The 23,009-nt window shown below is 34.0% G+C and overlaps 1 long non-coding RNA gene across 1 annotated transcript; it reads left to right on the top strand.

Moving 5' to 3' along the window:
* The first annotated feature begins 11,494 nt into the window (after window positions 1-11,494).
* On the top strand, window positions 11,495-21,124 carry LOC128292895 (uncharacterized). The gene is made up of 2 exons (XR_008282871.1): window positions 11,495-11,606; window positions 20,797-21,124. It is a non-coding gene; the product is annotated as an uncharacterized LOC128292895 (long non-coding RNA).
* The last annotated feature ends 1,885 nt before the right edge of the window (window positions 21,125-23,009 follow it).

Below are 23,009 nucleotides of genomic sequence, written 5' to 3'. Positions count from 1 at the left end.
TCTCGATACGCCCAAAATTGGTACCTAGTTGATTAATTAGTGTCTTAGTGTCGAAGATTTGAAAACTTGAAAGAATTGAAAACACAATCCCTCTTTGAATTAATGCTAATTTAAAAATGATCGAAGAAATTAAAACGGATGTTAAGGACTCTTTCATCTCGAAGTAATAAAATATCGTGCCCAGTAAATTAGGATACGACATCTCGAACTTTGAGACTGAGCTTGCCTTTTATTTAAAATTAATGTATTTTAACTTCTTTTAAAGAACTTTGAGACTGAGCTTGCCTTTTATTTAAAATTAATGTATTTTAACTTCTTTTAAAAGGATATTCGGTTAGTCAGGATGAACAAGGAAAATCGAAACCCAGTAAGTTAGGGCACGCTTCCTCAAATTTTCGAACACCGAATATTGCCTTTATTTGCGAAAAATCTTATTTCGAGGTAATAAAATGTCATACCCAGTAAGTTAGGGCACCACACATCGTATTTTCAAACATAAGCGTTTTTAAAACTCGTATTGTGACTTAAAAAATATTCTGTTATTTAGGTAAAATGAGAAGAATCGAAACCCAGTAAGTTAGGGCACGATTTTCTCGAAATTCTAAACACGGAGTATCACTTTTTATGAAAAAAATGTTTGTTGGGTAAAGGATGATATAACGCAAATTTGAAAAAACGAAAAGAAACAAATCATGATGTTAACAAGCATAGTAATAAATGAGTAATATAAATGACAAAAATGAAAGAAGTAAGCAAGCTATGTAAGTTAAGAAGAGAATAATAGGTAAAAATAATAAAAACGATGAAAATAAAGATAAATAAGAATAATAAGAATAAGTAAAAAAAAGGAAACCTCATAGTAAACCAATAAATAAATAAGTAATATATGAAATAGTAAAAGAAAAATAATAATAACTTTGCCAAAGGATAGAAATGTGTTAATAAGGATAATAATAATAATATAAATAATATGCTTATAACATAATAGTAATGATAGTAGTAATAGCAGTGAAAATAAAAGTAATATAGTAAAAATAATAATAATAATAATAATAATAATAATAATAATAATATCAATAAAAAATAATAATAGTGATTTTAGTAGTAATAGCAATAAAGTAATAGTAATAAAAAATACTAATGTCAATAATAATGAAATAAGGAAAATAATAAAAAATTGTAATGATAATAATGATGTAAATAATAATATTAGAATAAAATGATAAGCAACAATAGTGAAAATGATAAGTATAAATATAATGATATATAAGAATAATACTATATATAAAAGGTATATATATACACGTATATTGAAATATATACAAATATTAATAATAAATATAATAGAGGCAAGAATATAATAATAACATGTGCATAATACGGTATTAAGAAATATAATATAGTGTTAAAGATATATACATAATAATAAAAATACAATATTAAAGATATATATACGTAATATATAAAAATGTATACATGATAATATAAAACGTACGTACATAATATATATACATAATACATTAAATATATACATAATATATAAATATATATATATATATATAATATTTAAAAATATGCATAATATGATATTAATATATATATATATATATATATATATATATATATGTAATATGGAGCATAATACATATATATATTAAAAGAATACATAGGTGACATGCAAATACAATAATACTAAAACTAACGATAATACTATATAACATATATATAAGTATTAATTAAAAGCGATAATGATAGAATGCTAATAAATAAAAATACAAACATAATAACAATATTAAAATATAATATTATGAATAATATTAAAATTAAAATAGAATAATGAGAAGAAAGTAAAAAAGGACGAAAATCAAAACGAAAACGAATTTTGGGGCGAATTTCAAAAGAAATAAAAACAAAACGACCAAATTGCAACACGAGCACAACCTAGAAGTACTGAAAATGTAATATTCCCCCATCTTAAAATATAGCACGTGGCCGTGGACCAAGTTGAAAACCAGGATAAATCCCTCGGTAAGATTAAAATTAAAAAAACTTAATCGCGAAGTCATGTGAAAGCGGAGGGGTCAAAAGCGCAAATAACCACTCCGCTTAAAAAACACGCGGATCCTGTGAAAGCGGAGGGGTCAAAAGAGCAAATAACCCCTCCGCTTCAAAAACACGCGAATCCCACGCCGGAAGGGTCGGGTTAGCCCGTTCCACCCCAAAACGACGTCGTTTTCCGCCTTGGGGGGGAGGGCCAAAACGCTGCCGTTTTGGTCAGCCTATAAAACCCAATTTTTTTTAAATCATTCATTTCTTTGCTGTTTTAGAAAAAAAAAAAGGGAGAGCTCTCCTTTTCTCTCTGGGAAAATCCCAGATCCCGGCCAGGAGGGGTCACGCAGTGGCCGAAATTTCGAAAGGTATTATTTTTTTGTATATTATTTTTGTATATTTTATATATATATTTTGATATATTTTAATATATGAATGAGAAGAGATAGATTCGAATAATAAAATAAAAAGGAAAGAAAAAGGAAAAAGAATAAAAACTTTAAGCCGATTTGCACTTCTTTTTTTTTTATGGCTTTGTTATTATTTTTGTTCATGTATTACTTGCTGTTTTTTCAAGAAAAAAACCTCCAGAGAGATTACACTTTTTTTCTTGGGTTTTATAGAGCCATTTTACTCGTTTTTTCCTATATTCTATGCTATCTTTTCTTATTAATTGTTGTAGGTGCAGAGGCGGTGGAGGTGACCCGAGTTGGTGGCCGGTGCTGTAGTGGGCAGGTGGTGGCAGAGGCAAGTGGCCCTAGGGGCGGCGGCTGATCATAGGGGACTAGGGTTTTTCTTCTTCTGATTTTAATGTACTGGGCTAGGGTTGGTGTTTTAATTTTGGGCTTGTTGTTATTTGGGTTAGTTTTGGGTATTGGGCTTGGGTAGGTTTAGTTATTGTAATTGGGTAGTGGGGTTTATTTTAGGCCAAAATTAGTCCTCAACAATTGCCCCTCTTTGCTTGTTATCGTGTAACGAGAACAAAGCAAAGATTTTCAAAAAAATACCAATTTTGCCCGATCGTGTCGACTCTTGACTTCTTTGGTGCTTCTATTCTTCAGGTAGCTTCATTCTAGTCCCCCGCATGTTGATGCTTGACCCACTCCACTACAACCTCAGAGAGATGAGACTAGTAGCTTCAACCCGCTCCACTATAACTTCAGGGAGATAAGGTTTGTTTTAATCTGCTCTACTGCAACTTCAGAGAGATAAGATCTGTTTATTCATAGCTTTAGGGAAATAAGATTTGCTATCCTCAGTCTGCTTCACTGCAACTTCAAGGAGATAATACATGTGACTTCAATCTACTCCGCTAAAACTTTGAGGAGATCTGCTGTGGCTTCCAACCTCTCCAGTGCTATTTCAAGGAGAAGAGATTTGTAATTTTCAGCTTGTGACCCTATTGCTTAGGGGTTTAAGGCCCATCACTTTTGATCTGTTTCAATACTGCTTAGGGGGTTAAGATCTGTAAATTCAGCCTGTTACCCTACTGCTTAAGGGGTTAAGGTCTGTAAATTCGGCTTGCTACCCTACTACTTAGGGGTTTAAGGCTTAAGGTATCATTACTCGTTGTTCATCAAGACATTATCACTGACATATTATGCTGCCATCTTGCTCGGCTGGTATTCTTGACACAAAAGTCAAAGAAATAATCATATTTTGCTCAGCAAGCTTGCCCTGCTATAATTTTAGAGTCCCTTCCACTGTACCTTCTGGGACATAAAGCTTGTGCCTCCCACTGCAATTTCAGAGGAATAACATTTGGTTTCTTCCATCCATCCTGCTGCAACTCAAAAGTATAGGATTTGTATCATCTTCCATCAGTTTGATCTGTTACACTATTCCCTAGGTGTAATGGCCAGATGTATATGCCGGATATTTTAATTAATGCAAAGTATCATTTTTCTTTTCCCGAGAATAATCTCATTGCTTGTTCTTTTCCGGGATTATAACACCAATGTAATTTTTCTGCTCAACCAATATCTTTAACAGAAAACCCAATGAGATAATTTCAATTTGGGCTCAAATATTTCCAACCCTTAGGCTAAGAGAGTTCTGAATAATGGTCCTGTTTTAGGCTCCTGTACTATTTAGAAGCTCCCAAAGTAATATGCAGAACTTCTTTTGTAAAAGTATTATTGGTCCATTAATCATTATTTCAATGCAGAATGCTTGAAAAATATCAAAACAATGGACAAGAAGGAAATTGATTGGGAGCATAGCTCGAAATGAATAAATTAATCAAAGATTGCAAAGGCAATAAGAAGAAAAATTATTCGGACATATCTTGAAAAGAATCAAAGATAACAAATTCAAAATGGGAAAAATGGAAGCTAGATGCCCTAGATATCGCAGCTTAAGCTTCTCTGTACCAATTTCTTGAGGACCTTTCTGAGCTCAATATGTGTTTAGGGGATCTAGAGTACTTTGTCGATGCCCCAAGACGTAGCATACTTCTTTATTGTTAATTTAGGCATAGCAAGACTAATGTATGCCCCACTTTGATCCAAATTTGAGGCGCCCTTTTCGGGTTTTCAACTCAAATCCTCTTTGATCTCAAGGAGCCCTTTGCGGGTTTTCGCCATGGCCTCTCCTTTTTTTTTTTCAAGGCACCCTTTGTAGGTTTTCACCTTGGCCTCTTTCCTTTTAGGTAGAATATTCCTTGACTGGATTTGAATTTACTGGATTGGGCAAATCTTTGCCATCAACGCTCCTTCAGAATGGGTCTTTTTTACTACATAAAGTCCTTTCCGGTTTGGCATCCAATTTTCTTTGAAGTCCTTTTGTATATGAAGGGTCTTCTTTAATATCAAGTACCCCTAGTGAAATTCTCTAGGATGAACCTCTTCATCGTAAACTAGCATCATTCATTGGACCATGACTGATGGCTTTCAACCTCTTTTTTTCAAATTCAACAGATCATATCGAGATTGGATCTATTTTGCCTTATCCAATCTTCAACTCAGTCAAGACTCAAAGACAAGGAATCTCTTCTTCAAAAACTGTTTTTATCCCATAGACTAATGAAATATGCTACCCCGGCGAAGGTCTTGGCCAACGTTCGATGAAGATAGAGGGTAAATAATGACTTCTTATGCCAATCTTTACAAGTCTCGGTCATTTTCCCCATTATCCTTAAATTTTTTTTTTGCCTTTTCCGCACTACAATATAGCGCCTAATCTTTGCACAGACTGTAAACTTTTGACATTGTACAGTCGTGTTAAACATGATCTTTTCTGGCATTCTTTGTTGGCACATTTTTTCCTCTTTTTTTTTTTTTGGAATTTGATGACTGTCGACTTAGTAACATTGGCATATGAAATGACTTTCACCCTTTTCACGAAGTAATCGAGGACCCCAAAGATGAATCGATGATCGGTTAAAAGCTTTTGACGAAATCAGCCCCATAATATCTGTGCCACACATATAGACAATTTGTGAAGAAATTGAGGAGGCATAAAGTCTTGTCTTCCTTCGTTTGGCATTCAAGGCTTAACGATACAATCCCTTCCATGGTGGATCAAGAGTACCCCAACCTTATGATTAGTCCGGTTAACGTGAGACCATAAACATGTTTCCTTCGGCGCTCGTATGGACCTTTTTTAGCATCCATAGGCCTTAGTAGCCCAGGCATATCTTAATGCGATCATGTGAAAACATCTTTGAATTCTTAGAACGATTCAATGATGTCTCACTTTGTCTTTGTAGTGATGCAGACTCCAATGTTTTGCCTCTTTCTCTTATTCTAGGCTTACTGGCCACTGACTTTTGTAAGGTAGGATCTGTTTTTATCTTACTCTACCATCCTTAACACATCAGGAGATATGTTACTATTTCTATCATCTTCCAAGTTCTGAGATCCCTCAAGACTCATATCTCGCTCGAAAGGAGATTCTGGGTCAGTAGTAACATTGCTCACGTCATTGATATCTGGGGACCTATTGAAGGCAAATGCTAAAGAATAACTGATTCTAAGGATGTTTATTTGTATGGTATGATCATGAATGAATAATAAATGAATACTTTGAAAGAAATCCAAAGAACAAAAGAATCTATGAACAATTATTTATATAGTGTGAAATAAAAGAAAATTTACTAAAAAAGATGTATTTTATTGAAATAAAGACTTAGGACACAAGCTTATTTCACAAAAGGATTTTTATCGCTTCTAGGCTTAAAGCAACAAGCGTGTTTTGAATATTACTCTAGATTAGCTCTAAAAATAAAGGGATCTCTTCCATAGTCCCATTGTTAAAAACACTCCCAAGTATGCAAAAGTTTGGAGACTTTTATTCCTCAGATCTCTCTTCGGATATATCATTCAGGTTCCCCGATATTCCTTTCAGGCTTTTGGCTTGTTCAAGGCCTTGCAACTCTTTTGCCCCTACTTTCAAATCGCATTTACAGTATTATCGGAGCGATTTGGTTCTGAGGAATTGTCGAACTTCACAACTCCCATTTCAATAAATTTTTCGACCAACTTTTTAACTGTAGTGCAGTTTTCGATTGAGTGTCCTGTTATTCCCACGTGGTACTCGCGTTAAGCATTCTCATTATACCATTTTGGGAACGGAGGTTGCACGGGTTCCGAGTAGAACGGAGACACCACATGTGCATTAAAGAGATTCTGATACAACTCCTTATATGACATTGGGATGGGTGTAAATCGGAGCCTTTCTGTATTCGGCCTCAAGTTAGATTCCTGCCTAGAAAAACCTTGATAGCTAGTGGTTACAGTCATCGGCTGGTCTACGTTGACCAATTTGGAATACCCTTTGCTCATTTTATTCACTTCATTTTCATTTCCCTTTGGGGTTGACCTCTTCGCACTTTCTCTTACATCTATCTTCCCGCTCCTGATTGCATTTTCAATCATCTCACCGGACATTGCTATGTCTGAGAAGCTCAGGGTAGCGCTTCCAAACATATGGTTAATGAACGGGGCTTTCAGAGTGTTAACAAAAAGCATCATAATTTTTTCTCTAGAAGAGGTGACTGGACTTGTGTCGTTACCTCTCTCCATCTTCGGGCATATTGCCTGAAGCTCTCACTTTGCTTCTTTTCCATAGTCAGTAGTGTAATTCTGTTGGGCGCCATGTCAGTCACGTGACCATACTGCTTCATGAAAGCCCGTGCTAAGTCCTTCTATGAATTAATTTTAGCACGACTTAATTTATTATACTATTTAGCTGCTGACCCGATCAGACTGTCTTGGAAGCAATGAATTAATAATTGGTCGTTATTAACATATCCTGTCATCCTTTGACAGAACATTGTGATGTGAGCTTCAGAATAACTAGTCCCATTGTACTTTTCAAATTCTGGAGTCTTGAATTTTGGCGGGAGTACTAGATCAGGGACCAAACTCAGATCCTTGGCATCGACCCTGTGATGGTAATCAGCATTCTCCATCACTCTAAGTTTTTCTTCCAACCACTTGTATCGATCTTCGAGTTGTCTTGCCAGTTCAACTTTTACTTTTCTATTCCTTCCATTTCGTCTAGATCAGGAACTTCATGATTGGTTGGACTGTTCCTTGGATTGGAACCTGAGCCCGTCGGGTAGTTCATGGGTGCCGAGATACCAACCTGATGTTGTTGTGATCTGATAGCAATAGGTACATCTTGCGGACATGTCTGATCGCTTATCGGGGTGAAACCCGGAGGGTATAGAGGCTCCTCATTGTCCTCCCCAACATTATTCATGGAGTTTTTTCCTTTTCCTAGCCCCTTAGTCAGTAATTGGGACAACTGATTCATCATATTCCTTTGAGACTCTAGCACTTGGTCCCTCATTTCTTGCTGGATCTTTGCCAGTTTCTCTTGCATTTCCATTTGCATTTGTAACAGGTCTTGCATCTCTCTTTGAAGTTGTTCAAGTCTTTCCAATCTTTGATCCATATCTCTTATCCTTTTCCGTGTATTATAAAGATGCCTAGTCGTTTGGCCTTTGTTGGTTCCCAGGCTAACTGAAATAATTTCACCTAATTAGGGTTATTTTAGGGAAAGTCTAATGCAAATAATGCAATGCAATGCAAATGCATGAAATGAATGCAAAATAAAGGAAGGCATTGATTCTGAATTCAATTTCATTAGAACAACTTTTCTAGAAAACAAATTCCTTTACATAAAACGGACTACATATAGGGCCTTTCTCTCATATTCCAAGTGAAGACACCTATCTTCCTCTTCATATCCGGATCTTATGGTCGAGTCTTTCAAATTCTCCAAGAGATGTCTATATTAACTCCTTTTTGCTTGATCCAGGCCGCGATTCATTGATCACTTGTCCCTGCGATATTCATCAGCTCCTTTAAGAAAGTCAAGACTTGACGACTCTCGAATAATCTTTGTCGGCTTGCATCCTCAGGCAATGAAGCAACGTCTTGTATTTCTTTATGGACTATCAGCCTTCTTTCATTGTGTTTACTTGGACCATATTTAGATAACCGTGTTATAATCCACTTTATCAAAGAATTCGTTTTCTTATGACAAACTGTTCTATTTAGCAATAAAATACGAATCAACACCTCCTTTCTATGATGATGTAATGCAATGCAATTATAAACAAAACAAATACAAAACACGTTAGTACAGGATAAGAAATAAAGCAATTTGGGTGACCACTAGGGGTTCGGAGTGGCTCTACCTAGGGTGGGCTCCTAGGTCTCTCTATATGTGGTTTGGTTCTAGAGTAAGGGTACCTGAACTAGCAGATTCCTCGATCTTCACCTATTATAGGCTCATACAGACCGAGTTCAGTTCAGGGGAATTCATTTCCCTATGGCTGCACGGAGATGAAAATCTCACGAAGACATAGGTACGGATGTATCCCGAAAGCGATCCGCTATCCTGCACGGAGGTGAAAACCTCACGAAGGAATAGTTTCTCACTCCCACTTAAGGGGTGTGACCATAACGGTGGGAATAAAATGATGAAAACCGTACGAAAAACAGGGGAAATACAAAGAAGGGATCGTATATCAAAACCAAATTTTCAATTTTCGACCAAAAGACAAAAGTTAATCAACTTGTGGCTTGACTCTCTTATTTGGGTCTCCAGCGGAGTCGTCAAGCTGGCGTAACCATTTTTTTGAAAAATGGGAAACGGGGAGTCGCCACCAATCCTTTTTGATGAGGTGTGATCGAGTCACCTCGTAAAAGTGGTTGTTTTTAATAAATGGTTTGATTTATTTAAACAATGATTTTGGTCCACGTAAATCAAGAAAACAGGTTCGGGAGTCGGTTACGCACGAGGAAGGATTAGCACCCTCGATACACCCAAAAGTGGTACCTAGTTGATTTATTAGTGTCTTAGTGTCGAAGATTTGAAAACTTGAAAGAATTTAAAACACAACCCCTCTTTGAATTAATGCTAATTTAAAAATGATCGAATAAATTAAAACAGATGTTAAGGACTCTTTCATCTCGAAGTAATAAAATATCGTGCCCAGGAAGTTAGGACACGACATCTCGAACTTTGAGACTGAGCTTGCCTTTTATTTAAAATTAATGTATTTTAACTTCTTTTAAAAGGATATTCGGTTAGTTAGGGTGAACGAGGAAAATCAAAACCCAGTAAGTTAGGGCACGCTTCCTCGAATTTTCGAGCATCAAATATTGACTTTATTTGTGAAAAATCTTATTTCGAGGTATTAAAATGTCATAACCGGTAAGTTAGGGCACCACACCTCGTATTTCTAAAAATAAGCATTTTTAAAACTCGTATTGTGATTTAAAAGAATATTCTGTTATTTAGGTAAAATGAGAAGAATCGAAACCCAATCAGTTAGGGCACGATTTTCTCAAAATTCCAAACACGGAGTATTGCTTTTTATGAAAAAAATGTTTGTTGGGTAAAGGATGATATAACGCAAATTTGTAAAAACGAAAAGAAACAAATCATGATGTTAACAAGCATAGTAATAAATGAGTAATATAAATGACAAAATGAAAGAAGTAAGCAAGCTATGTAAGTTAAGAATAGAATATTAGGTAAAAATAATAAAAGCGATGAAAATAAAGATAAATAAGAATAATAAGAATAAGTAAAAAAAAGGAAACTTCATAGTAAACCGATAAATAAATAAGTAATATATGAAATAGTAAAAGAAAAATAATAATAACTTTGCCAAAGGGTAGAAATCATTAATAAGGATAATAATAATAATATAAATAATATGCTAATAACATAATAGTAATGATAGTAGTAATAGCAGTGAAAATAAAAGTAATATAGTAAAAATAATAATAATATAATAATAATAATAATAATAATAATAATAATAATAATAATAATAGTGATATTAGTAGTAATATCAATAAAGTAATAGTAATTAAAAAATAACTAATGTCAATAGTAATGAAATAAGGAAAAGAATAAAAAAAATTGTAATGATAATAATGATGTAAATGATAATATTAGAATAAAATGATAAGCAACAATAGTGAAAATGATAAGTATAAATATAATGATATATAAGAATAATACTATATATAAAAAGTATATATATACACGTATATTGAAATATATACAAATATTAATAATAAATATAATAGAGGCAAGAATATAATAATAACATGTGCATAATACGGTATTAAGAAATATAATATAGTGTTAAAGATATATACATAATAATAAAAATATAATATTAAAAGATATATATCGTAATATATAAAAATGTATACATGACAATATGAAACGTCGTACATAATATATATACATAATACATTAAATATATACATAATATATAAAATATATATATATAATATTTAAAAATATGCATAATATGATATTAATATATATATATATATATATATGTAATATGGAGCATAATACATATATATTTATATATATATATATATCAAAAGAATACATAGGTGACATGTAAATACAATAATACTAAAACTAATGATAATACTATATAACATATATATATATAAGTATTAATTAAAACGATAATGATAGAATGCTAATAAATAAAAATACAAACATAATAACAATAATAAAATATAATATTATGAATAATATTAAAATGAAAATAGAATAATGAGAAAAAAAGTAAAAAGGATGAAAATCAAAACGAGAACGAACTTTGAGGCGAATTTCAAAAGAAATAAAAACAAAATGACCAAATTGCAACACGAGCACAACCTAGAAGTACTGAAAATGTAATATTCCCTCCATCTTAAAATATAGCACGTGGCCGTGGACCAAGTTGAAAAGTAGGATAAATCCCTGGGTAAGATTAAAATTAAAAAAAACTTAATCGCAAAGTCATGTGAAAGGGAGGGTCAAAGCGCAAATAACCCTCCGCTTCAAAAACACGCGATCCCACGGAAGGGTCGGTCACCCTCTCCACCCTAAAACGCGTGCTTTTACGCCTTGGGGAGGGCAAAATCTTTGCCGTTTTGGTCACCTATAAAACCCAATTTTTTTTTAAATCATTCATTTCTTTGCTGTTTCAGAAAAAAAAAGAGGGAGAGCTCTCCCATTCTCTCTGGGAAAATCCCAGATCCCGGCCAGGAGGAGTCGCGAGGTGGCCAGAATTTCGAAAGGTATTATTTTTTTTTATATTCTTTTTGTATATTTTATATATATATATTTTGATATATTTTAATATATGAATGAGAAGAGAAAGATTCGAATAATAAAATAAAAAGGAAAGAAAAAGGAAAAGAAGAAAAACCTTAAGCCGATTTGCACTTCTTTTTTTTTTGATGGCTTTATTATTATTTTTGTTCATGTATTGCTTGCTATTTTTTCAAGAAAAAAATCTCCAGAGAGATTACACTTTTTTGCTTGGCTTTTATAGAGCCATTTTACACGTTTTTTCCTATATTCTATGCTCTCTTTTCTTATTAATTGTTGCAGGTGCAGAGGCAGTGGAGGTGACCCGAGTTGGTGGCCGGTGCTGCAGTGGGCAGGTGGTGGCAAAGGCAAGTGGCCCTAGGGGCGGCGGCTGATCATAGGGGGGCTAGGGTTTTTCTTTTTCTGATTTTAATGTATTGGGCTAGGGTTGGTGTTTTAATTTTAGGCTTGTTGTTATTTGGGTTAGTTTTGGGTATTGGGCTTGGGTAGGTTTAGTTATTGTAATTGGGTAGTGGGGTTTATTTCGGGCCAAAATTGGGCCTCAACAGTTGCCCCTCTTTGCTTGTTGTCGTGTAACGAAAACAAAATAAAGATTTTTAAAAAAAGACCAATTTTGCCCGATCGTGTCGAGTCCTGACTTCTTTCGTGCTTCTATTCTTTAGGTAGCTTCATTCTAGTCCCCCGCATGTTGATGCTTGACCCACTCCATTACAACCTCAGAGAGATGAGACTAGTAGCTTCAACCCGCTCTACTATAACTTAAGGGAGATAAGGTTTGTTTTAATCTGCTCTACTGCAACTTCAGAGAGATAAGATCTGTTTATTCATAGCTTTAATCTGTTCCACTGCAACTTTAAGGAAATAAGATTTGCTATCCTCAGTCTACTTCACTGCAACTTCAGGGAGATAAGACATGTGACTTCAATCTACTCCGTTGAAACTTGCCCCGCTATAATTTTAGAGTCCCTTCCACTGTACCTTCTAGGATATAAAGCTTGTGCCTCCCACTGTAATTTTAGAGGAATAACATTTGGTTTCTTCCATCCATCCTGCTGCAACTCAACAGTATAGGATTTGTATCATCTTCCATCAGTTTGATCTGTTACACTATTCCCTAGGTGTAATGACCAAATGTATATACCGGATATTTGCATGAATGCAAAGTATTATTTTTCTTTTCCCGAGAATAATCTCATTGCTTGTTCTTTGCCAGGATTATAACACTAATGTAATTTTTCTGCTCAACCAATATCTTTGACAGAAAACCCAATGAGATAATTTCAATTTGGGCTCAAATATTTCCAACCCTTAGGCTTGTGAGCTCTGAATAATGGTCCTGTTTCAAGCTCATGTACTATTTAGAAGCTCCCAAAGTAATATGTAGAACTTCTTTTGTGAAAGTATTATTGGTCCATTAATCGTTATTTCAATGCAAAATGCTTGAAAAATATCAAAACAATGGACAAGAAGGAAATTGATTGGGAGCATAGCTCGAAATGAATAAATTAATCAAAGATTGCAAAGGCAATAAGAAGAAAATTTATTCGGACATATCTTGAAAAGAATCAAAGATAACAAATTCAAAATGGGCAAAATGGAAGCTAGATGCCCTAGATATCGCAGCTTAAGCTTCTCTGTACCAACTTCTTGAGGACCTTTCAGAGCTCAATATGTGTTTAAGGGATCCAGAGTACTTTGTTGATGCCCCAAGACGTAGCATACTTCTTCATTGTTAATTTAGGCATAGCAAGACTAATGTATGCCCCACTTTGATCCAAATTTGAGCCGCCCCTTTCGGGTTTTCAACTCAAATCCCCTTTGATCTCAAAGATCCCTTTGCGAGTTTTCGCCATGGCCTCTCCTTTTTTTTTTCAAGGCACCTTTTGTGCGTTTTCACCTTGGCCTCTTTCCTTTTAGGTAGAATATTCCTTGACTGGATTTGAATTCACTGGATTGGGCAAATCTTTGCTATCAACGCTCCTTCAGAATGGGTCTTTTTTACTACATAAAGTCCTTCCCAGTTTGGCATCCAATTTTCTTTGAAGTCCTTTTGCATATGAAGGGTCTTCTTTAATATCAAGTACCCCTAGTAAAATTCTCTAGGATGAACCTCTTCATCGTAAACTAGCATCATTCATTGGACCATGACTGATGGCTTTCAACCTCTTTTTTTCAAATTCAACTGATCATATTGGGATTGGATCTATTTTGCCTTATCCAATCTTCAACTCAATCAAGACTCAAAGACAAAGAATCTCTTCTTCAAAAATCATTTTTATCCCATAGACTAATGAAATATGCTGCCCCGGTGAAGGTCTTGGCCAACGCTCGATGAGTATAGAGGGTAAATAATGACTTCTTATGCCAATCTTTACAAGTCTCGGTCATTTTCCCCATTATCCTTAAATTTTTTTTTTGCCTTTGCCGCACTACAATATAGCGCCTAATCTTTGCACAGACTGTAAACTTTTGACATTGTACAGTCGTGTTAAACATGATCTTTTCTGGCATTCTTTGTTGGCACATTTTTTCCTCTTTTTTTTTGGAATTTGATGACTATCGACTTAGTAACATTGGCATATGAAATGACTTTCACCCTTTTCACGAAGTAATCGAGGACCCCAAAGATGAATCAGTATCGGTTAAAAGCTTTTGACGAAATCAGCCCCATAATATCTGTGCCACACATATAGACAATTTGTGAAGAAATTGAGGAGGCATAAAAGTCTTGTCTTCCTTCGTTTGGCATTCAAGGCTTAACTGATACAATCCCCTTCCATAGTGGAACAGTAGTACCCCAACCTTATGATTAGTCTGGTTAACGTGAGACCATAAACATGTTTCCTTCTGACGCTCGTATGGACCTTTTTTAGCATCCATAGGCCTTAGTAGCCTAGGCATATCTTAATGCGATCATGTGAAAACATCTTTGAATTCTTGGAACGATTCAATGATGTCTCACTTTGTCTTTGTAGTGATGCAGACTCCAATGTTTTGCCTCTTTCTCTTATTCTAGGCTTACTGGCCACCGACTTTTGTAAGGTAGGATCTGTTTTCATCTTACTCTACCATCCTTAACACATCAGGAGATATGTTACTATTTCTGTCATCTTCCAAGTTCTGAGATCCCTCAAGACTCATATCTCGCTCGAAAGGAGATTCTGGGTCAGTAGCAACGTTGCTCACATCATTGATATTTGGGGACCTATTGAAGGCAAATGCTAAAGAATAAATGATTCTAAGAATGTTTATTTGTATGGTATGATCATGAATGAATAATAAATGAATACTTTGAAAGAAATCCAAAGAACAAAAGAATTTATGAACAATTATTTATATAGTATGAAATAAAAGAAAATTTACTAAAAAAGATGCATTTTATTGAAATAAAGACTTAGGACACAAGCCTATTTCACAAAAGGATTTTTATCGCTTCTAGGCTTAAAGCAACAAGCGTGTTTTGAATATTACTCTAGATTAGCTCTAAAAATAAAGGGATCTCTTCCACAGTCCCATTGTTCAAAACACTCCCAAGTATGCAAAAGTTTGGAGACTTTTATTCCTCAGATCTCTCTTCGGATATATCATTCAGGTTCCCCGATATTCCTTTCAGGCTTTTGGCTTGTTCAAGGCCTTGCAACTCTTTTGCCCCTACTTTCAAATCACATTTACAGTATAGTCAGAGCGATTTGGTTCTGAGGAATTGTCGAACTTCACAACTCCCATTTCAATAAATTTTTCGACCAACTTTTTAACTGTAGTGCAGTTTTCGATTGAGTGTCCTGTTATTCCCACGTGGTACTCGCGTTAAGCATTCTCATTATACCATTTTGGGAATGGAGGTTGCACGGGTTCCGAGTAGAACGGAGACACCGTATGTGCATCAAAGAGATTCTGATACAACTCCTTATATGACATTAGGATGGGTGTAAATCGGAGCCTTTCTGTATTCGGCTTCGAGTTAGATTCCTGCCTAGAAAAGCCTTGATAGCTAGTGGTTACAATCATCGGCTGGTCTACGTTGACCAATTTGAAATACCCTTTGCTTATATTATTCACTTCATTTTCATTTCTCTTTGGGGTTGACCTCTTCGCGCTTTCTCTTACATCTATCTTCCCACTCCTGATTGCATTTTCAATCATCTCACCGGACATTCCTATGTCTGAGAAGCTCAGGGTAGCGCTTCCCAACATATGAGTAATGAACGGGGCTTTCAGAGTGTTAACAAAAAGCATCGTAATTTCTTTCTCTAGAAGAGGTGGCTGGACTTGTGTCGCTATCTCTCTCCATCTTTGGGCATATTGCCTGAAGCTCTCACTTTGCTTCTTTTCCATATTCAGTAGTGTAATTCTGTCGGGCGCCATGTCAGTCACGTGGCCATACTGCTTCATGAAAGCCCGTGCTAAGTCCTTCTATGAATTAATTTTAGCACGACTTAATTTATTGTACTATTTAGTTGCTGACCCGATCAGACTGTCTTAGAAGCAATGAATTAATAATTGGTCGTTATTAACATATTCTGTCATTCTTCGACAGAATATTGTGATGTGAGCTTCAGGACAACTAGTCCCATTGTACTTTTCAAATTTTGGAGTCTTGAATTTTGGCAGGAGTACTAGATCAGGGACCAAACTCAGATCCTTGGCATCGACCCCGCGATGGTAATCAGCATTCTCCATCACTCTAAGTTTTTCTTCGAACCACTTGTATCTATCTTCGAGTTGTCTTGCCAGTTCAACCTTTACTTTTTCTATTCCTTCCATTTCGTCTAGATCAGGAACTTCATGATTGGTTGGACTGTTCCTTGGATTGGAACCTGAGACCGTCGGGTAGTTTATGGGTGCCAAGATACCGACCTGATGCTGTTGTGATCTGATAGCAATAGGTACATCTTGGGACATGTCTGATTGTTTATCAAGGTGAAACCCGGAGGGTACAGAGGCTCCTCATTGTCCTCCCCAGCATTGTTCATGGAGTTTTTTCCTTTTCCTAGCCCCTTATTCAGTAATTGGGACAACTGATTCATCATATTCCTTTGAGACTCTAGCACTTGGTCCCTCATTTCTTACTGGATCTTTGCCAGTTGCTCTTGCATTTGCATTTGTAGCAAGTCTTGCGTCTCTTTTTTAAGTTGTTCAAGTCTTTCCAATCTTTGATCCATCTCTCTTATCCTTTTTCGTGTACCGTAAAGATGCCTAGTCGTTTGGCCTTTGTCGGTTCCCAGGCTAACTGAAATAATTTCACCTAATTAGGGTTCTTTTAGGGAAAGTCTAATGCAAATAATACAATGCAATGCAAATGCATGAAATGAATGCAAAAGAAAGGAAGGCATTGATTCTGAATTCAATTTCATTAGAATAACTTTTCTAGAAAACAAATTCCTTTACATAAAACAGACTACATATACGGCCTTTCTCTCATATTCCAAGTGAAGACACCTATCTTCCTCTTCATATCCGGATCTTATGGTTGAGTCTTGCAAATTCTCCAAGAGATGTCTATATTAACTCTTTTTTGCTTGATCCAGGCCGCGACTCATTGATCACTTGTCCCTGCGATATTCGTCAGCTCATTTAAGAAAGTCAAGACTTGACGACTCTCGAATAATCTTTGTCGGCTTGCATTCTCAGGCAATGAAGCAACGTCTTGTATTTCTTCATGGACTATTAGCCTTCTTTCATTGTGTTTACTTGGACCATATTTAGATAACCGTGTTATAATCCACTTTATCAAAGAATTCGTTTTCTTATGACAAACTGTTCTATTTAGCAATAAAATACGAATCAACACCTCCTTCCTATGATGATGTAATGCAATGCAATTATAAACAAAACGAAAACAAAACACGTTAGTACAGGATAACAAATAAATCAATTTGGGTGACCACTAGGGGTTCGGTGTGGCTCTACCTAGGGTGGGCTCCTAGGTCTCTCTATATGTGTTTGGCTTTAGAGTAAGGGTACCTGAACTAGCAGATTCCTCGATCTTCACCTATTATAGGCTCATACAGACCGAGTTCAATTCAGGGGAATTCATTTCCCTATGGCTGCACGGAGATGAAAATCTCACGAAGACATAGGTACGGATGTATCCCGAAAGCGATCCGCTATCCTGCACGGAGGTGAAAACCTCACGAAGGAATAGTTTCTCACTCCCACTTAAAGGTGTAACGACAACGGTCATGCAATGTAATGTGCGAGGATATATGCATAAAAACTTGAAGCAATTAAAGAAAAATGGGAATAAAATGATGAAAACCGTACGAAAAACGGGTGAAATACAATGAAGGGATCGTATATCAAAACCAAATTTTCAATTTTCGACCAAAAGACAAAAGTTAATCAAATTGTGGCTTGACTCTCTTATTTGGGTCCGCAACGGAGTCGCCAAGCTGTCGTAACCATTTTTTTGAAAAACGAGAAACGGGGAGTCGCCACCAATCCTTTTTGATGAGGTGTGATCGAGTCACCTCGTAAAAGTGGTTGTTTTTAATAAATAGTTTGATTTATTTAAACAACGATTTTGGTCCACGTAAATCAAGAAAATAGGTTTGGGAGTCGGTTACGCACGAGGAAGGATTAGCACCCTCGATACGCCCAAAATTGGTACCTAGTTGATTAATTAGTGTCTTAGTGTCGAAGATTTGAAAACTTGAAGGAATTTAAAACACAATCCCTCTTTGAATTAATGCTAATTTAAAAATGATCGAATAAATTAAAACTGATGTTAAGGACTCTTTCATCTCGAAGTAATAAAATATTGTGCCCAGTAAGTTAGGACAAGACATCTCGAACTTTGAGACTGAGCTTGCCTTTTATTTAAAATTAATGTATTTTAACTTCTTTTAAAAGGATATTCGGTTAGTTAGGATGAACAAGGAAAATCGAAACCCAGTAAGTTAGGGCACGCTTCCTCAAATTTTCGAACACCGAATATTGCCTTTATTTGCGAAAAATCTTATTTCGAGGTAATAAAATGTCATACCCAGTAAGTTAGGGCACCACACCTCGTATTTTCAAAAATAAGCATTTTTAAAACTCGTATTGTGTTTTAAAAGAATATTCTGTTATTTAGGTAAAATGAGAAGAATCGAAATCCAGTAAGTTAGGGCACGATTTTCTCGAAATTCCAAACACGGAGTATCGCTTTTTATGAAAAAATGTTTGTTGGGTAAAGGATGATATAACGCAAATTTGTAAAAACGAAAAGAAACAAATCATGATGTTAACAAGCATAGTAATAAATGAGTAATATAAATGACAAAAATGAAAGAAGTAAGCAAGCTATGTAAGTTAAGAAGAGAATATTAGGTAAAAATAATAAAAACGATGAAAATAAAGATAAATAAGAATAATAAGAATAAGTAAAAAAAAAGGAAACTTCATAGTAAACCTATAAATAAATAAGTAATATATGAAATAGTAAAAGAAAATAATAATAACTTTGCCAAAGGGTAGAAATGTGCTAATAAGGATAATAATAATAATATAAATAATATGCTTATAACATAATAGTAATGATAGTAGTAATAGCAGTGAAAATAAAAGTAATATAGTAAAAAAAAAATAATAATAGCAATAAAAATAATAATAGTGATATTAGTAGTAATAGCAATAAAGTAATAGTAATAAAAAATACTAATGTCAATAGTAATGGAATAAGGAAAATAATAATAATAATTGTAATGATAATAATGATGTAAATAATAATATTAGAATAAAATGATAAGCAACAATAGTGAAAATAATAAGTATAAATATAATGATATATAAGAATAATACTATATATAAAAGTATATATATACATGTATATTGAAATATATACAAATATTAATAATAAATATAATAGAGGCAAGAATATAATAATAACATGTGCATAATACGGTATTAAGAAATATAATATAGTGTTAAAGATATATACATAATAATAAAAATACAATATTAAAAGATATATATACGTAATATATAAAAATGTATACATGACAATATGAAACGTACATACATAATATATATACATAATACATTAAATATATACATAATATATAATATATATATATATATAATATTTAAAAATATGCATAATATGATATTAATATATATATATATATGTAATATGGACATAATATATATATATATTAAAAGAATACATAGGTGACATGTAAATACAATAATACTAAAACTAATGATAATACTATATAACATATATATATATATAAGTATTAATTAAAAGCGATAATGATAGAATGCTAATAAATAAAAAATACAAACATAATAACAATAATAAAATATAATATTATGAATAATATTAAAATTAAAATAGAATAATGAGAAAAAAAGTAAAAAAGGTCGAAAATCAGAACGAGAACGAATTTTGAGGCGAATTTCAAAAGAAATAAAAACAAAATGACCAAATTGCAACACGAGCACAACCTAGAAGTACTGAAAATGTAATATTCCCTCCATCTTAAAATATAGCACGTGGCCGTGGACCACGTTGAAAAGCAGGATAAATCCCTGGGTAAGATTAAAATTAAAAAAACTTAATCGCGAAGTCATGTGAAAGGGGAGGGGTCAAAAGCGCAAATAACCCCTTCGCTTCAAAAACACGCGGATCCCACGCTGAAAGGGTCGGGTCAACCCTCTCCACCCCAAAATGACGTCATTTTATGCCTTGGGGGGGAGGGCCAAAATGCTGCCGTTTTGGTCAGCCTATAAAACCCAATTTTTTTTTAAATCATTCATTTCTTTGCTGTTTCAGAAAAAAAAGAGGGAGAGCTCTCCCATTCTCTCTGGAAAATCCAGATCCGGCCAGAGGAGTCAGCATGTGGCGAATTTCAAAGGTATTATTTTTTTTTTGTATATTCTTTTTGTATATTTTATATATATTTTTTGATATATTTTAATATATGAATGAGAAGAGAAAGATTCGAATAATAAAATAAAAAGGAAAGAAAAAGGAAAAGAAGAAAAACCTTAAGCCGATTTGCACTTCTTTTTTTTTGATGGCTTTGTTATTATTTTTGTTCATGTATTGCTTGCTATTTTTTCAAGAAAAAAAACTCCAGAGAGATTACACTTTTTTGCTTGGCTTTTATAGAGCCATTTTACACGTTTTTTCCTATATTCTATGCTCTCTTTTCTTATTAATTGTTGTAGGTGCAGAGGGGGTGGAGGTGACCCGAGTTGATGGCCGGTGCTGCAGTGGGCAGGTGGTGGCAGAGGCAAGTGGCCCTAGGGGCGGTGGCTGATCATAAGGGGGCTAGGGTTTTTCTTCTTCTGATTTTAATGTATTGGGCTAGGGTTGGTGTTTTAATTTTGGGCTTGTTGTTATTTGGGTTAGTTTTGGGTATTGGGCTTGGGTAGGTTTAGTTATTGTAATTGGGTAGTGGGGTTTATTTCGGGCCAAAATTGGGCCTCAACAGGCGCTGAAAAGTATAATACAATCTGATAATATTTTTATAGTTGAGTGACAAAAAAAAGTTAATTATAATTTAGTGATCTATGATGTAGTTTATCCTAAATTATATTTCTAATAGGAAATTAAACAAGAATGATTTTGACATAAATTTAATAGCATTAAATACGTGAAGCTCTATCAATCTTCGAGCTTCAATTTATAGTTAATATGAAGTTTGTTACAAGTTGCGACTTGAAATGACATCCATAGACAAGCGTATAGCAAACTAAAATAATTAAGAAAGCTGGAACTTTTCTTGCTTTGTTAAAATCTTGGAAAGATAAAAATATTGACCAAGTTTTCGATAGGATAATGAAGAGAAAAGCCAAGAGAATTGTTATACATAAGTATCTATTCTTGTTACATCCACGTAAATTTATAATTAACCAACCCTTTTTTTAAGGTGATCCTCACCCTACCTTCAAGGTGAGTGTAACCCATGATTCAAAATTTACACTTTTCTGTTAAGGCGAGTTTCACTCTACCTATATATAAAAGTGTAATAACACATCATTTTATAAAAATGTTCACATTATATCAATATTATTGAGAGTTGATGGGAGATAAATATAGATTTCATGTGCTGAAGACAAGGTATATGCGAAATTTATATGTGCCTTAGTAAAACTTACATTGAGCGTATATTATTAAATTTATATGGCTTAGCTTTTAGGGTTTGACCAGGAATAATCTAATGGTAGTCCATCAGTGTGAAAGTTAACAAGATATTGACACGAATATGGGATATCTAGTTATCACAAAGGGAATAGTATACAGGACTAACCGTCATGATAATTCTTATTGGATTATAATGTAATTTTCATAACAATTCACATACTAATGGTGCATATGATCCTTAATTTTGAGGCAATCATAGTTTTAATATTGGGAGTTATATTCTTTGACACAATCAAACGTATTTCATAATTGGTAGTTCTATAAGATTGTTGTTGGATGTATCACAAACTATGCAGTGGGATATAAATGATTAAGATAAAATTTGTCCCTCCTACATGATGGGAGAGATATTTTGGACCCTTTGATCAAGTAAAACTAGAATGCATGGTTGTGCTCAAATGAGTTGATATGGGATATCAAACTCCTTTGTTTGTTTTAGTCAACTCTGGATACAAGAAATAAAAGATTGGACTATACATGTGTGGTTATTTAATGACTTTTGTTTAATTTTAATATTATGAGCAAAGGGATATTCTGCACGCTAACATTATTACATAAAAATTATGTTATATCATGACTTCCTACAATTTAAGTAGCAATTATGTCACCCACTGTTTATAATATTAAAAATGTTTTAATATTATTGTCAATATTATAGGATCTTATAGGGTCATACCTATAGAAGAAACAATTTGAACTTGAAAAGAATGAGATAATATTTAACCTACCGCACAAGTGAAATTAATTATATTTGTTAAAATTTGACAAAATATATGTGCGTGGTCAATTAAGATGATATTGAATATGTTTCACATTTTAATTCGATAAATCTATTTTATTGAATAAATATGATATTTAATAAATTTCGGTTAAAGGGGATTATGTTAGATTTATAATAAAACATGATATGATGTTTATATCAAGTGAAATGTCATGTTTGATTAAAATCTCTTAATATCCTCTACGTAGTTAAAGGTTATTCAAGTGGTTTGAATAAAAAGGAATTTTTATATCCCATCTTTCATCCTTACCTCAAAACTCTCAATCTAGCATATAAGAGAATTTTAATAGACTCTTTAAAGGTTAAAGAGTGTACTTTGTTCATTGTCTTTGGGTGGATACAATAGAGGTTAGAGTCGAGAGAAAGAGTTGTGGTTTGCGATTTGACATTGTCTCGAAATTTTCCAATAAACGTTTTCTTGTCTATTTAGGTCATCTGATGGTATATTTTGAG

This window comes from Gossypium arboreum, chromosome 5 (genome assembly GCF_025698485.1).
Source record: "Gossypium arboreum isolate Shixiya-1 chromosome 5, ASM2569848v2, whole genome shotgun sequence".
Taxonomy (NCBI): domain Eukaryota; kingdom Viridiplantae; phylum Streptophyta; class Magnoliopsida; order Malvales; family Malvaceae; genus Gossypium; species Gossypium arboreum.
The sequence above is the reverse complement of the archived record's forward strand: the minus strand, read 5'-3'. Positions and strand labels throughout refer to the sequence as shown.